The sequence below is a fragment of the Heptranchias perlo genome, chromosome 24 (assembly GCF_035084215.1).
Source record: "Heptranchias perlo isolate sHepPer1 chromosome 24, sHepPer1.hap1, whole genome shotgun sequence".
In the NCBI taxonomy this organism is placed as follows: Eukaryota; Metazoa; Chordata; class Chondrichthyes; order Hexanchiformes; family Hexanchidae; genus Heptranchias; species Heptranchias perlo.
In genome coordinates, this window is record NC_090348.1 from 12172093 (window position 1) to 12188383 (window position 16291).

At 40.2% G+C, this 16291-nt stretch overlaps 2 protein-coding genes across 8 annotated transcripts in view; one reads left to right on the top strand and one right to left on the bottom strand.

Annotated features, from left to right (window-relative positions):
• LOC137341568 (microsomal glutathione S-transferase 1-like) overlaps positions 1 to 16156 on the bottom strand; it is a 248054-nt gene extending 231898 nt beyond the window's left edge. The window contains exon 1 of the mRNA XM_068004769.1: positions 16150 to 16156. The gene's annotated coding sequence lies outside the window, so the exon portion shown is untranslated. The remainder of the gene's footprint in view (positions 1 to 16149) is intronic.
• The window catches only part of eps8a (EGFR pathway substrate 8a, signaling adaptor), a 167141-nt gene that overhangs the window by 56452 nt on the left and 94398 nt on the right, over positions 1 to 16291 (top strand). The window contains exon 2 of one of the 7 annotated variants that reach the window (XM_068004762.1): positions 12792 to 12935. The exons of 5 other annotated variants lie outside the window; for them this stretch is intronic. The gene's annotated coding sequence lies outside the window, so the exon portion shown is untranslated. The remainder of the gene's footprint in view (positions 1 to 12791; positions 12936 to 16291) is intronic. One more of the 7 variants, XM_068004761.1, reaches the window with a different exon arrangement.

A 16291-nucleotide genomic window follows, 5' to 3' on the forward strand; every position in this document is an offset into this window, starting at 1 on the left:
ATAAGCGACACGAAGAAATTTTTTTTACGCAGCGAGTTGTAATGATCTGGAATGCACTGCCTGAAAGGGTGGTGGAAGCAGTTTCAAAAGTAACTTTCAAGAAGGAATTGGATAAATACTTGAAGGGGAAAAAATTTACAGGGCTATGGGAAAAGAGCAGGTGAGTGGGACTAATTGGATAGCTCTTTGAAAGAGCTAGCACAGGCACGATGGGCTAAATGGCCTCCTCCTGTGTTGTAGCATACAATGATACTGTACTGTGACTAAAGATGATTACAATTGGTACATTAAAAAAAAAATGCTGTTGACAGTTTTAAGAATTTGGGAATTTCTAGCAAGGTTAGCTATGGATGCCTGTCTCCCAGCCTGCTTCTTTCTATTCTGCACACCATCACAGAAAATATAATGCCTAGGTTGTGAATAGTGTCTTTGTTTAGTCTCATCAATCAGATTTTTTCCCCCTCAAATCTTTGCATACATGTAAACTACGTGACACTGTCTCACACTCTTGCACAGTTAACTAACCTTCTGTGGTTTTGCTCACTGCTCACTTATTTTCTTTCTTTCTCTCATACTATCTTTTCTTGCTGGCGTTCATCTTTTTTCAGGGTTTCTGAACAGCAACAGCTTTCAATATTCAAGACATAGTTAGAAATAAGGCTGACCTAAGCTGCAGTGTCACTGTTTAAAAGCTCAGCTTTCATTCATACCAGAAATGAGGGAACTTACTACCCAGCAGCTCAGAGGCCCAATGCATTGGCGTTTTGTAAAGCAGGTTTTGAGGATGCTTAAAATCAACTTGTTTTAGCTGTAGATTGTGTAAAATACAGCTTTTGTATCTAATACCTATTACATTTTAAAATTGTTCACTGAAAGGTATTTTGAGATTAAGCATTAAATCTCTTCTTCCGTTCTAAGTTTCCTCTATGTTGCTGATGCACCTTCAATGTTGATCCTTGTACCTAATGAAGTTACAAAGTCTATTTAGGCTGCATACTTTCTGTCTTAGGTGAACTGGAGAGAAAAATCACTATTTCCTAATTCAAAATTCAAATTAGTTTCACTATCCTAAAATGCAAAAGGACTTTTGCTCTTAAGTACAGCAAAACAAGTACATTAAAACTGTGTTGATTCAGACTATTTGTTTTACTAACCAAATGTTGACATGCTTTCTCAGTATCTGTTGCTAATCTATTCATCCCTGATGAGCAAGGTAATGTGCTGTCAATATCTGAGCAAATAAATGTAAAACTCGAGAGAAAAGTGAGATGGGATGGTCTGATCAACCTCCAGAGTTGGAAGTTATTTGGTATCATTGAATTATAGAGCACAGAAGGAGGCCATTCGGTCCATTGTGCCTGTGCCAGCTCTTTGTAAGAGCTATTCAATTAGTCCCACTCCCCTGCTGTTTCCCCATAGCCCTGCAAATTTTTCCTTTAAGTATACATCCAGTTTCCTTCTGAATGTTACTAATGAATCTGCTTCCACCACCCTGGTACTGAAACACAGTGGAAAAAAGCCAATACTTATTATCTGTTGACCTCTGCTCTATAACTGGTAGATTTATGAATGGTTTGCCAGTCATCTCATTAAGTATGAGAGGGGATGTGATTCTGGTGTTTCAAAGTATGAAAGTTATAATGTAGATTTAAGTAGGTTGTTAAACTTGGACTGTGAGTGCAAAACTAGGGGACATAAGTGTAAAATTAGCAAGCTCTAATAAGATGAGTTGAGAATTTTTTTCCCCTGCAGATTAATGGATATGTTGACTAGAATGCGGCAAAGCAATAAATACTTTAATTGATTTCATTAAAAGTAAAAGTATCTATCTAAGAATAGATTTTAAGGTTGTATGGTCAGACAAAAATGAACAAATCCTCTACGGATCATGGTTCATGCTGCCCTAGTACATGGATAAGGCAACCGGTCAACTTATAAAAGTGGGTTTAAGGTTGGATTAGCATCCTCGAACTTAGTTGGATGAGTGTGGAGAAAATTCACAGCTTCTTGTCTGGGTTTTATCTGTAGTTGTCATCCTCAGGAGATTGCATGGGCTTTTAAGAGTCTATGCTGAGGAGATTTGCACAAAGTCTCTAGAAGGAATGGGCTTGATGTACTGCTCATGTGTAATATTGATCTATTTCCTTGCATTGAGTCTAGTATTAGAGAGCCAAGTAACAGGGTTTGGATTTAGTATTCTCAGCTAAGAATACTAGAGAGCTTTACTAGAAGAAAACATAGCCATTTATGGAACACATTCCTGGCATCGGAGCCTCCAATTGGAGGATTTCACCCAGCAACAGAAATGAGTCATTCAACACAATCATCTGCGGTTGGTTTATTAAATCATAAAATGTTATAGCACAGAAACAGGTCTAGGCCACTGGTTTTCTCCACAATGTGTTGAGTGGTTTGCTTTTGTTATTGGGGGAAATCTCCTCTGTCCTGGTCCAACCAACATATGAAAGTAAACTCCAAGTGGTCTCATAATCTGCTGTGAGGGCTTATTGCAAGACTATCTGAATTGGATCACTTAAAAGTCTTTCACTGAGGATGTTGCCATGCTGCAACCGAATGGAGCATTCTTGTTGGCTCTTGGCCATGACATTCTTATGATTCAATAAATCAGCTGCAGTTGATTGCTGTGTTATAACTTAATATAATACATGTCATTCCACACAGATTTGGGACTTATAATGGATAAATCTATTGAAGTGTTAACTGAGTTCACTGCAGTAAAAGGCAAGTAATGTGCATTGTATTTCACAATGTTTGTATGTAAAATTGTAAAATCAGTCATATTTAGCAGAGAGGTACAACTGGAGGAAAGTTTGAGGTAGCTGGGCTTGTCTTTTTGGGAGGGGGGTTGGGGAAACAGGACACTTGAGTTACCTAACTGACATTGAGCAAGTTGGCCAGGGAAGTCCTTCACTACGATGAAGGATCCAAATACTGGGGCACAAGTTTAAAAATTGGGATTTTAGGAGTAAGAAGGTTAGTTGAGCAGGACTATTCACCATCAAATATACTTGTGGAATAAGGTTCACTGAAGGCCATTGAAGTAGACAGCATGAATGGATTAAAGAAACAATGGGATGCATTTCTGGAGTAGAGATTGAGGAATATGGTGGAAGGCAGGCTGGTGGGGTTGAGATTGATCAAAAATGGGCAGGCTTGTTGGGCCACATGTTCTTGAGTTGCAGCTTAGCAAACAGGCTTGAATCAGATTACACTGACTCATTTTGCATATAGTTAGCCTAAAAATAACAGTGTAATAGACATCCCCATTAAGAAATCCCATGTGCATTAATTACTTTGGATATCCTGTGAAGCTTGTTGTCAAATTGAGGTATGAGATTTTTAAGAATTATTCTTTGACTTGAGTCTGTTTTGGATATGGCTCGTCTGAGACAGAAATGTTAGAATCTAAATTTTCCCTCTCTACTCCCCGACCCCAAAAAAGACCTGTCTGGCAAAATTACATTCACAACAAAATTTAAAATTTGCTTGTGGCAAGTATTGGTTAGAAAGAAAGAGCCCGTCACTTAACCATCTTGTTATCTGGGGCAGCATTGTATTTTGAATGCATGTGAAAATATTGTCATGAAGTTGCAGATGGGGGCTGCTACATTGTTCTCCTACTCCTATGTTGAATAACGCCCCAGAACCTCTTTGCAGTATTGCCCTGGCATGTTTTCCCCAGCTCAATGTTGTGTTAACTACTTGTGTCGCAATTCTCAATAAAATTAGGACAAGTAATCAGTCTTTCTATGGGAGTAGGTTAGATTCAAAATATCTTGTGTGAATATGTTGTGTTCTCACAGCCAGCTAGTTAGTAGTTTTTCAGGTCTGAGAAATTTAGGACACTACGGCGCTAATTGTAACCAGTAGGTACCAATAAACAAACCTGCAGGGGATAAATATGAACATGCATGTTTGTCCTGATTAAAACAGTTATGAAAGGAGAATCAGCCTCACAGTGGGCATGTCTCTTGTGGCAAAGTCTCTTTCATGAGGACCTGGATTAAGCAATTAGTGATGAGTAAGCCTCATGAAGGGCATTGGACTTGGCTAGCCTGATACAGGCCATCTTGTCTGGGTCAAGAAGAATGACGAAATTCTGAAACTGGAGATGATAGCTTCTGGAAGGTGTTACCTGAAGGTGGGGTATCAAAACATGTATGCAGGGCTTGGTACCTGCCATGGCTGGGTTTTCAGAGACCAGCAGCTGCAGCTGAAGCTTCACACCTCCAACTGGTGGAACCACCATTCATTTGGGTTGTGGTGTGTGATCATGCTGTCATCAGGTGGATGATGGTATTGCACTGTAATGGTGAATTTATATAAAATTTCAGTTGGAACACGGTTGGAGTACTGTGCGCAGTTTTGGGCTGCACACTACAGGAAGGATGTTTAGACGATAGAGAAGATATAGTGCAGATTCACTAGGTTGTTGTCTGGTATGAGGAAATACAAAGAAAGACGTAAGGATTGGGATTGTTTTCCTTGGAACAGAGGAGATTATGGGATAATTTGATATCTTTGAAATTATAAAGGGTGGATAAGTCAGATAGAAAGAGTAATTCCAGTCATTGAGGGCCTAGTATCCTAACTTGCATCAAATCCCGTTCACCCATCACCCTTGTGCTCGCTGACCTACCCAGCCTGGAAATACCTTGATTTTAAAATTCTCATCCTTGTTTTCAAATTCCTCCGTAGCCTTGCCTCTCCCTATCTCTGACCTCTTCCAGCTCTACCAAAATCTCTGCGCTCCTCCAATTCTGGCCTCTTGTCCATCCCGATTTTCATCACTCCACTGTTGACGGCTGTGCCTTCAGCTACTTACGCCCTAAGCTCTGAAATTCCTTCCCTAAACCTCTTTGCCTCTCTACCTCCCTCTCCTTTTAAGATGCTCTTTAAAATCTACCCTTTGACCAAGCTTTTGGCCACCTGTCTTAATATCTCCTTATGTGGCTTGGTGTAAAATTTTGTTTGATAACGTTCCTGTGAAGTGCCTTGGCATGTTTTTACCTGAGGAAGGAGAAAATCTCCGAAAGCTTGTGAATTTAAAATAAAATTGCTGGACTATAACTTGGTGTTGTAAAATTGTTTACAATTGTCAACCCCAGTCCATCACCGGCATCTCCACATCATGTTTTACAATGTTAAAGGTGCTATATAAATTAAAGTTGTTGAACGAGGGGACATTGATACAAGATTAAATATAAGAGATTTAGAATGGAGAGCAAGAGAAACTTTTCTGCGCATGTGGTTGATTGAAGCAGAGACCATATCGCCATTTAAGAATAGGTTAGATAGTTGGTTGCAGGAAAAGAGAATAAAGTGATATGTGAACAGACTGGGCACATGGAACTGGGACTACTGCTCATGTGGAGGATAAACTTCAGCACGAACTGGTTGGGCCGAATGGCCTGTTTTTGTTATATAAATTGTTTGTTCTGTTCTCTCCTGCATTTTATGGAAAGTTGTGCTTCTCACCATGCTGCTCACGAGGAACTCATGAGGTACCTGCAGTCCACCAAGTGAGACCTCAAATATGACTTGTTAATTGGTTAATGAACAACTCGTGGTGATGATGATGATGATCCTTGTGGGGAGGAAGAGGTAGGCAGGCAGGCCAGTTTCTTTGGGGTGAAGGTGCCTCCGAGATGACACATCTGATTAATGGAAGTTTGGGACCAAGTCAACCCTCCATGGCTGGCTTGGTACTGAGATACCTGAGCTAGGCAGGCCTGCACCAGCGAGCCTTACTCAATAATAGTACCTGAGCTGCGGTTCACGCCACTCCAGATAATCCTGCAGGCCAAAGCAGTAGTGGGTAAAGTAGTGCCACAAGCAATAGGAAGCTTTCCAGTGATTTGCTTTAGTAAGCCGCACGATTTTAGCTGATTTCATTTTAGCAGTACTCCTGGCTGGGGAGGGGGGGGTGGCTTGGAAAGCGGAAAGGAATGGTCCCTAATCCCTGGCTCTGCCAACCTGTGCTTAAACTTTCTGTGCTTGTGGAAGTGTGATGTGTCCTTACAAGGAAGAGCTCTCCATATTAGGCAACCACACCCTGCAGATGGATGTAGATTACTCAGCTTGTATTGGGAGTACGATGATGGGTTTCTACATATGCCAGAAAATGGTCTGATCCTAAAAAAAGAATGCATTGGTAATTTTTCTCTATGGGAATAGATGGACTACCAAGGGAGGGTGGAGAAGTGGCAATCGGTGCTTTTTCTTTGGAAAACAGGTGGTGATTTTTTTTTCCCTTAAGTTTTTCCAGTAACATTTTTGCGGTTTCTAAGTCATCTGTCTGCACAAATTAACATTGCTAATTTAAGATCTGGTGCATCGTGAATTCAAGTGGAATAGACATAGACAGTAGGACTGACATAGTGTAAGCGCAAAGTTTAAAAAAATTGTATGAGCATAATTAAATTATTGCTTTGCAATAGTGAAGGAATTCTATACTTTGCCCTAGTTGTTCACTTGTTACAGTTGAGTGGTGAAAAGATTATATGTAAAGCAAGAACAAGTCCTCATGTCTATATTCATCCTGGAAACTACTTCTTTGTTACAGAATATACAATGCAAATCAAACCCAACAAACTTTGTGCCAATGTTCATACAGCTACTTGTATTTAAGTTTGTCAGCGTTTTGTTTTGCTGGTGAGTTGTCATGTTATGGATCCCAGATGGTTGATTTCTGTTTGTGGATCATTTGTCAAAGCTAAAAATGATATTGGGATTTATTTATTTGGTCATTCAGGAGTATATCATATTTACCATACATTGTGCTACATTACCTACTTACAGTAGATAACCTGTATTACCAAGATACCAGTCATCTGGTTTAATCAGCCTCCATTTTATAAAGCTTTGGCATCTCTAGTATTTTTAATAAATTGAGCTTAAGTTTTAGGTACAGGAGAATGCCATAAGGTGCAGCAAACGCATCAGTTTTGGCGAGATGCCAGTATTGAATGTAATCTCATTTATTTCCCGTTCCCCAATTAATTATATTCAATTTCTTCTGGGCGCCTCAGTATGCTAAATAAAAGGCATTGCGATGTCCTAACATTTGAGGAATTTTTTTTGTGATTAAGTTTTGTACCTGATAAGCGCTCAGTTTGTTTTCTGCACTGAAGATAGTTGGGTAAACACAGATTTTACCATGAAAGTAACTTAATGTTTAATGTGCAGCCTGATGACTTTCAAACTTAAATTTTTGACCCACCTTCCAACTAAGCATAGTAATAGTGCATAATGAAGGAAACTAATTCAAAACCACGAATGATACCCAGATGGGATTTCATTTTATTTAGTACTCAGTAAATGGTGATATAGTAATGTGTGACTTCAAAATGGACTGAATTACATCTGTGCACCGTAGCCCAATAAGCCCCTGTGGACTGACTCCATCGAGCATCTTCAGCAGAGGAAGGGAGAATGTTGGTCGGGGACAAATAACAAAGATGCTTAGACATTGCTGTTGGGCCACTGCTGTTACTTTGTGCTCTATAGTATTATTTCTTCTCATTTTTCAGATTCTCCTCTTCCTCTCTTTCCCCCCGCCCCCCCACCCCCCCCCCGGCCAAAGAAACATAACTCCTCCAAATTTTTCTTGAGCAGCATTCATTGTGCAACCTTGTTTTGGTATATCTGTTGTATTGTCTAGCATTTGGCTCGCTATTATGAATGTCATTGACATTTTACTGCAATTAAAAATTCACTATTCAAAAAAAGAAATAGAGAAGCAAGAGAAAACAAAGGAAGAAAAATACTAGCGTGGAAATAAGGTATAGAAAACATAGTTGAATAATGAAAGCGCAACAAAAAGATGAAACAAAAGAACAGTGGAACAAAGACGACAGAAAGAAGTGATTCTAACATTTGAAAGAATTAAATATAAAATGTTGCCCTGGTTGTGCAGGTGGTGCTTGAGTTTTGAACTTCGTATGGCTTTGTGGAATTTTACCAAACAAGAAGGAATTTGATTCAATCCCCTATGTGCACTCAGTTAGCTGATCTCTGCCAAGGTGGCAGTAGATGCTGCTACTGGTCTCTGGCCCCCTGCGCTAGGGAGCAGAAATGTTGGCCAAGATTCCTATTGCCGATCATTATTCAACAACTCCCACTGGACAGAAACTGCCTTTGATGCAGTGCCCTACACCATAGTTGAATAGCCTGCGAACACTTTTCCAGGCTCACAGTGAAAATGGCCAGCTGGATGAGGTACTGGAGGGTGGCCAACTACACAGAACTGTACCCCAACATGAATTAACTCCTTCAGGTAAGGAGGGGATAATATTGGAGTGCAAACAAAAAAAAAACTTTCAGAAAAAATAGTAAACTAATCCTGAAACATTTATTGGCTTTAAATCTCAGCAGTTTGGGAGGTTTTTTTTGGAATTAACTTGCATTAAATAGCAATAAGTTCTTGCGGTAAACACGTTTCCTTTTCTAATGTTTCCCTTAGCTTTTATGATTTAGAATTTGTTTTAAATGTTGACAATATTGAATGGATTTTTAAAATCTGCATGGTAGAACAATGTATATATTTTCTTTTGGGTATTTTGAAGAAACTTGTTTACCACCGTGCAATACCACAGTCTGGTCTTGGCAGCCACCCTGTGATGAGATATATTGGCTTAGTCATTAACTTTTAATAATGTGAAACGCATGAAGGGTTCATCCGTCAGTATATCACAAACAGATGTGATATAGGACTGCACAGGTATGCATCCTGTGCTCTGTTTGAATTATGATTTATCAAGTTTGAGATATGAAACTGAAATCGTCAAATGTGTTGTGCACTGAGTCCAAAGAAAGTTGATAGCTTATCCGATTCACAGGGTAAGGAGATGCAGTGAAATTCGTATTTGAGCAATTACCTAACATGCCGACACAGGCCAGTAGGAGCTAAACAAAGGAAGGAGCAAAATATACGGTAGAGCTTGAGTTGTGGCAGCAGTTTATTGGAATTTTTACCTTGGGAGGCTCGAATGTATTCTGTATTGTTTCTCTTCCCCAAATATAGGGCGGGGGGAGGAGGGGTTAAAAAAATTTGCTGTGCAGTGTTAGTTTTTGCGCAGTCTATTCCAAAACTGCGTTCACTCGGCTTGTAATCTATAAAGGTGTGGTTTTGCTTGTTGTAGACTGTAGTAATACTTGACTGTCAAGCCTCAGGAAATTTGAACCATAAGGTTGGAATATAATTCATTCCTTACAATAAGGACAGATTTGCCCAGGGCTGCAATATGTTGATTTTCCAAGACTCTAAAACTAACACTTTTCATTGAGCTTAAATTAACTTCACAAATCTGTTCTAAGTGTAGTAGGAATGTGATGGGGACCCCAGTTAACCATAAAACAATGCAATAAGTGAAGTGATTTTATTACTGCTAGTCAGTGAGTTGGCAAACAGATGTTTCCATAAGGATGAAGTCTGTTAACGAGTGTTCCTGTATAGTATATCTTGTGATTTGCTTCAGCTCGTTAAAATTAACTTCTTATGAGGAATTGCTTTACTGCACATACTTAAATGTAAACTTCCCTGTTCATTACTTTGTGAAAGGACATCTCTGATAGTAAGGCTCTAAAATTTGATGGCATAAATTATGACACTTTTTTTGTTAACCCGATGTCAAGCACGCATGAAAACTCTTCACTATGTTGAAGAATCTCTAAACCAAGCTTCCAAAAAATCCACATAGGTGTTTGTTTGCCCTGTATGAAGTGTACACTCTCTCCTTGATGGGACACATCATACTTAATAAGTCTAAAGCGGTTAGATGCAGGTAGCAAGGGAGCCCTGAAGTGTTTGAAGAGGCACTGCTGAAGCTTAACAAGCTAAAACCATACAGTTTACGAGCATGAGGTAGTGGATAGCTTCCCACTGCTTGTCAAGACAGGGCTGCCCTATCGATTGGTTTGCAGGATTATTTGTAAAGAATCCCAGCCTCTAGTAACTGGTCTATCTCTAGGGCCCATTATGAGCAAGGCTGGTCAATCAAGGTGTGACTGCCACATCAGTCAGATTAGTAAATCTGTAATGGAGGTTTGGCTTAGCACCAATCTTCCATCACCAGGAATATCATCTTGGAGCCAACTCAACCACACAGACTCTACTTAACCTGCTTCTCATTCCTGCCTCATTTTTTTCTCTCTCTCCCCTCCCCTCTCCCCCAAAACTCAAGTGTCGTGAGTCGTGGAACTCATTATACGTGCGAATTTATTGCCACCATCTTCCACACCACAGCATGAATACCCATCCTACCCCATTAATGAAGTGGTTCCACCACTTGGAGGTGCCAAGTTTCAGCAGCAGAATTTATTTTTTTACAGTGCAGTCCAGAATAATGATTATGCATTACCAATATGTTGAGCTAAATTATTGAACCAAAATACAGTATCCATGCATCTTTTCAACCAGCATGTTATGTCCAAAATTAAACTTATCCAACATATAAACTACCTCGGCTGTAGAGTTGCAGGTGAATAAGTTTAGAAGATAGGGTCTGAAGGAAGTTCTTTTGGTCTCCTCCTTCCAAATGAATATAATGGCACTCTTGGGAGGCCATTCAGGAATAAGTGATTCTGTGGATACAGTCACCGATCCTTTGTTCTCACTTAAAAACATAGAAAATTTACAGCACAGGCCGAATGGCGGCCTCCTATCGTGTCTGTGCCAGTCGAAAAAGAGCTACCGAGTCTAATCCCACTTTCCAGCATTTGGTCCATGGCCTTGTAGGTTATGGCACTTCAAGTGCATATCCAAGCACTTTTTAAATGTGATGAGGGTTTCTGCCCCTACCACTCTTTCAGGTAGTGAGTTCCAGACCTCTACCACCCTCTGGGTGAAAAATGTTGTCCTCAGCTCTCCTCTAATCCTTCTACCAACCACTTTAAATCTATCCTCCTGGTTATTGACCTCTCTGCTAAGGGAAATAGGTCCATCCTATCCAGTCTATCTAGGCCCCTCAATTTTATACACCTCAATTAAATCAACCCTCAGCTGCCTCTGTTCCAAAGAAAACAACCCCAGCCTATTCAATCTTTCCTCATAGCTAAAATTCTCCAGTCCTGGCAACAACCTCATAAATCTCCTCTGTACCCTCTCTAGTGCAGTTACATCCTGTAATGTGGTGACCAGAACTGTACGCAGTACTTGAGCTGTGGCCTAACTGGCGTTTTATACAGTTCTAGCATAATCTCCCTGCTCTTACATTCTATTCCTCGGCTAACACTGGAAAGTATACCGTATGCCGCCTTCACCACCTTATCTACCTGTCTTGCTACCTTCAGGGATCTGTGGACATGCACTCCAAGGTCCCTCACTTCTACACCTCTCAGTATCCTCCCATTTATTGTGTATTCCCTTGCCTTGTTTGACCTCCCCAAATGCATTACCTCACACTTCTCTGGATTGAATCCCATTTGCCAATTTTCTGCCTACCTGTCCAGTCCATTGAAATCTTCCTGCAGTCTACAGCTTTCCTCTTCACTATCAACCACTCGGCCAATTTCGTATCATCTGCAAACTTCTTAATCATGTCTCCTACATTTAAGTCAAAATCATGAATATATATCACAAAAAGCAAGGGACCTGTAGACTACATTAAATGCACTACCCTCATCAACCCTCTTTGTTATCTCCTCAAAAAATTCAATCAAGTTGGTCAGACATGACCTTCCCTTAACAAATCCATGTTGACTGTCCTTGATTAATCTGTGCCTTTCTAAATGATGATTTATACTGTCTCTCAGAATTGATTCCAATAATTTGCCCACCACTGTGGTTAGACTGACTGGCCTGTAATTACAAGGTCTATGTTTCTCCCTTTTTAAACAACGGTACAGCGTTAGCAGCCCTCCAATTCTCTGGCACCACACCTGTAGCCAGGGAGGATTGGAAAATGATGGTCAGAGCCTCTGCTATTTCCTCCCTTGCTTCTTTTAACAGCCTGGGATACATTTCATCCAGGCCTAGCGATTTATCTACTTTCAAAGATGCTAAACACCTTAATATTCCCTCTTAGTATGTTTATCCCATCCAATATTTCTCACTCCTCCTCAACTACAAACTCTGCATCGTCGCCCTCTTTTGTGAAGACAGACGCGAAGTATTTATTAAGAACCATACCCACATCTTCCACCTCCACGCAGCGGTTACCTTTTTGGTCTCTAATAGGCCCTATTCTTTCCTTAGTTATCCTCTTGCTCTTTATGTATTTATAAAACATTTTTGGATTTTCCATAATTTTACTTGCCAGTATTTTTTTATACCCTCTCTTTGCTTTCCTAATTTCCTTTTTTATTTTCACTCCTGCACTTTGTATACTCCCCTAGGCTTCCTGCAGTATTGAGCTCTGTGTCTGACATAAGCTTCCCTTTTTTGCCTTATCTTACCCCAAATGCTCCTTGTCATTCTAGAGGGGGCTCTAGATTTGGCAGTCCTACCCTTTTTGTGGGAACATGTTTACTCTGAACCCCTTGAATCTCCCCCTTGAATGCTTCCCACTGCTCTGACACTGATTTACCTTCAAGTAGCTGTTCCAGTCCACTTTTGCCAAATCACTTAACTTAGTAAAATTGGTGTTTCCCCAATTTAGAACTTTTACTCCTGTTCCATCTTTGTCATTTTCCATAACTATACTAAGTCTATCTGAATTATGATCACTTATTTGCGTTCATAGCTGAACATATATCCCAATTAATAAGGGATCCTAAGTCCAAGGACAGCCATGTAATTCACAGTAATCTCTGTTACATTATCATTGTAGGAGGATTTTCCCTGAGCCATGGGACAACGGTGCTTTTATGAGTTACAATTAAAATTGTTCACAATGCCATCGTGATGGGAGTGGAGTTCATTCCTGAAGGTAAACTTAACACAAATTACTGGATCCAAAGGAACATTAATTCTGGTAAGCTTCAAAAATAGTCAAGCCCGCTGCTTTCCAGAAACTAGCAAACATTTGTTTTTATTGGGTGCCAATTGTTTTGGTTCTTGCTGTAAAGGCAGTGAAATTGAATCATTTGTGTTTTTACAAAGCATTGGTCTGAATATGACAATCTAAGCTGATAACACTTGTCTTTTTAAAATGCTGGCACCTGTTTTCTGCTGTTTGAGGGGAATAAACTGCTCTGCAGATGTGAAGATGGCTATGGGAGGGCGAGGACCCAGCTAATTATCCATTATCTGCAAGTCCTGAAACAGCATGGCTGTTTTTGAGACAAGGGGGGTATAGCTGTCCGATTTTATTTTCCAATTCTGTCCAATCAGATGTCCTTTTTTGCAGCAACATCCCATCATTGAATTTAAGGGCTGTGGGGGGAGGGAGATTATCTGTTCAAATTGAACGTAACGTACAAATTAGCTTTACTCCAGACTGGGATTATATCAAAGGAAATTTAAGCATCTATTAAACTTGCAGATAAACAGCGCAATTGGTCATTTTTGTTTTGTTGGTTGGATGCCTGGAGGGTGGGTGGGTGAGGGGCTGGAGGGGCAGGGAAACAGGCAAGGCTTTAGATGCATACTCCCAAAATATTTGCTGGTGACTGTCATCTAAACAGGTTGTTGCTAGACGATATCAATGTTTAACAAAATTAGCAAGGCTTCATGAAATCTTTTCTGTTGCTTTTATTGAGTGGTAAGTTACAAAGTGTGTGTGACATTTCTTGTTCCAGTGACCCTATCTATTGCTGGACATGCCATACTTCATACAGTATTTGGAGAAATACGTCCAGTAGTTTGCTGTCTAGCACCAGCATTACTCCTTTTTCTAACTACCTTTTTAAAAAGGTGCTCCTGTTGCACTCAGTTTACATTTGGCAGATGGTCACTGATGGATTTAGGTTATCTTAAATCTGTCCTTAACAGGCTTGAGTCTACAGGTTTTAGTACAGCTCTTAATTCACGAGTAGTCGTGAACAGTCGGAGGAAGCTTTCTTGCTGAAATATTGATCTTTCATCATAGCCTTGTTTAGCACTTTTTTTTACATGGATTATCTGTATATAATTATTCCTTCTCTTTCCCCCCCCCCCCCCCCACCCCAAACACACACAAAAATTAAACTTGGACAAGTACAGATCAAGGAGGCTATAGTGGTTGAAGTGCAATTTATTGAGGGGTACTTGTGAGCCTCTTCTCCCTTACCACTGCAGCTTTTGTTCCTGGGAACCAACAACGACAGCAAGACTAATGGCCCATTTCAATTAACACATTGGCTCTTGTAACAGATTTTCTTACCCTTCTCCTCTTTTCCCCCTCCCCCTCCCCCAGCAAACCCATATAGTAGAGTTTTCTGTCAAATCCAATACCCACCTTTTTGTGAAAGTTGCCTCCCGAAATAAATTACTTCTAACCGTTGGCCCACTCTAACTGGAAATATTTTATTCTAGGAGCTGTTTTATGTATTGACGCTGGCGGCAACAATGTGGTGTGTTTGGTAGCAATGTTGACTAGGACAGACTTACCTGCACTAGTAATAGGATATTGTTTATCTGAGCGTATGGCATTGTCAAAAGAACCACAAACAGAGCAAAAGTCTCTTCCTAACCTTATGAAATCCAGAGGCCAATGAAAAAAGGCCAACTTCGGAAATCTCATGAGAAAATCAAGAACCAACATGGATAAGTCCCCGGTGAGTCAACAACCAGAATCGCATCCTGGGTCACTTTAAACTCTGCTTCCACGTGGTACCGAGTACGTGCAGACATCTCCATCACAACACACAACTGCCTCTTAATTAATTTGAGTTTTGCTTCCAGTTGTCAACCAGGTATCGATCTTTGTGTGGAGATTTTCTTTCAGATATTTGCCAGTTTGTACCTTTTTGTCTCCTTGACCTACAGCCCTGGTTTAACTTGAAATAGTTCTAGCATTAACCTTTTCTATTTCATTTAGATTATACCTCTATAAAGAAACTCTCTTACCTCCTTTGGAAGCTTAAAAGTCAGAGTTTTTCTAACTTTTTTTTCTAACTCTGTTCTCTAACAGTATAGAACAGCCTCATTTCCCTTTGCACTACTTCCAGGGCTTGGATGTTTCCCCACATACTTTGTTGGCCACAATTGAACACTATTCAAGGTGTGGCTTGAACAGAGTGTTTATATGACTTCAGTGTGATGACCCCAGGATAATCACTGATTTGGCAATATGTCTTATTTTGTTTACTGTTCCATGATGACTGGTAAGTGTTCAGTCTACTGTCACTTCCAGATCTATCTTTGCCTCCTGTAGCAAGTTCAACAACATTCATTAAGCATGGCCCCCATTATATTCCTCCAGTATGAAAAGTGTTGCACTTACATATAGTGAATTTCGTCTGCCGATGTTCTGCCCACTTGTAAATTTTGTCTAGGTCTTTGTGTACTTCCTTGGCTGCTTCATCAGACATAACTGCTCCCCTCCCCCAAGTTTAGTATCTGCAAACTTGCTTTGTGTATCTGCATCCATCTGTTTATATAGACTAAAAAGAATAAGGGCTCCAGCACTGATCCTTGGGATAGTTTTGAAATGCGATCAAGTCTGGTATGTTACATTAGCTGAAACAAAAGAAAACTCAGAAGACAACTGGTAACCATGTCCTGACTTTTAGAAGGCACAAACAAACAAACTCTGGTTTCCTTCCACTGACTCAGAAGTGAGAAGGTCTTGGAGATGTAATAGTACTCCAAGTATACGTATTCGTATGTCAGAGAGGGATTGCCTGGTGGTGTAGCTTTTCTTCACTGATGCACTCCAAGCTATCGATCACAGTGTAACCATGTTGATGCAGAACTGTTAGCAAGTTCAGTAAAGCTGTTGAAGGACCCAAACAGCAAACATGAGCTGTAGTACACAGTACTGTCACCAGTGTGTAACACTTCCGGATCAATCTGAGTGCAAGTAGAAGACATTGCGTGAAAAGCTCATGCAGAAATGCATGCCGTTGCCAAGTGTCAGCATCAGGATTGTTTTGATGAGAATGAACACCCAATCAGATCACCAACAGAAGAGAAAGAGAGAGCACTTGGCAGACCACTGTCTGATTGCAATTGTGCTGTAGGAATGAATCAGTGACATTTTTCAAGCTGGCAAAGAAGAAACACGAGTATTTTCCCAGGTACAGAGAGAAGCAAAACTCACCCTTCTCTCCTTTCTGCTTGTAGCTGGTAACAGCTATTGCATTATTCAGTTATTAGTGTATCTAGTATAAAAGGAAGGTGAGATACTAAATAATATAAATCACTGTCAATGTGGTCTCCTGGACTACTTTTGATCCCCTTAAGCGA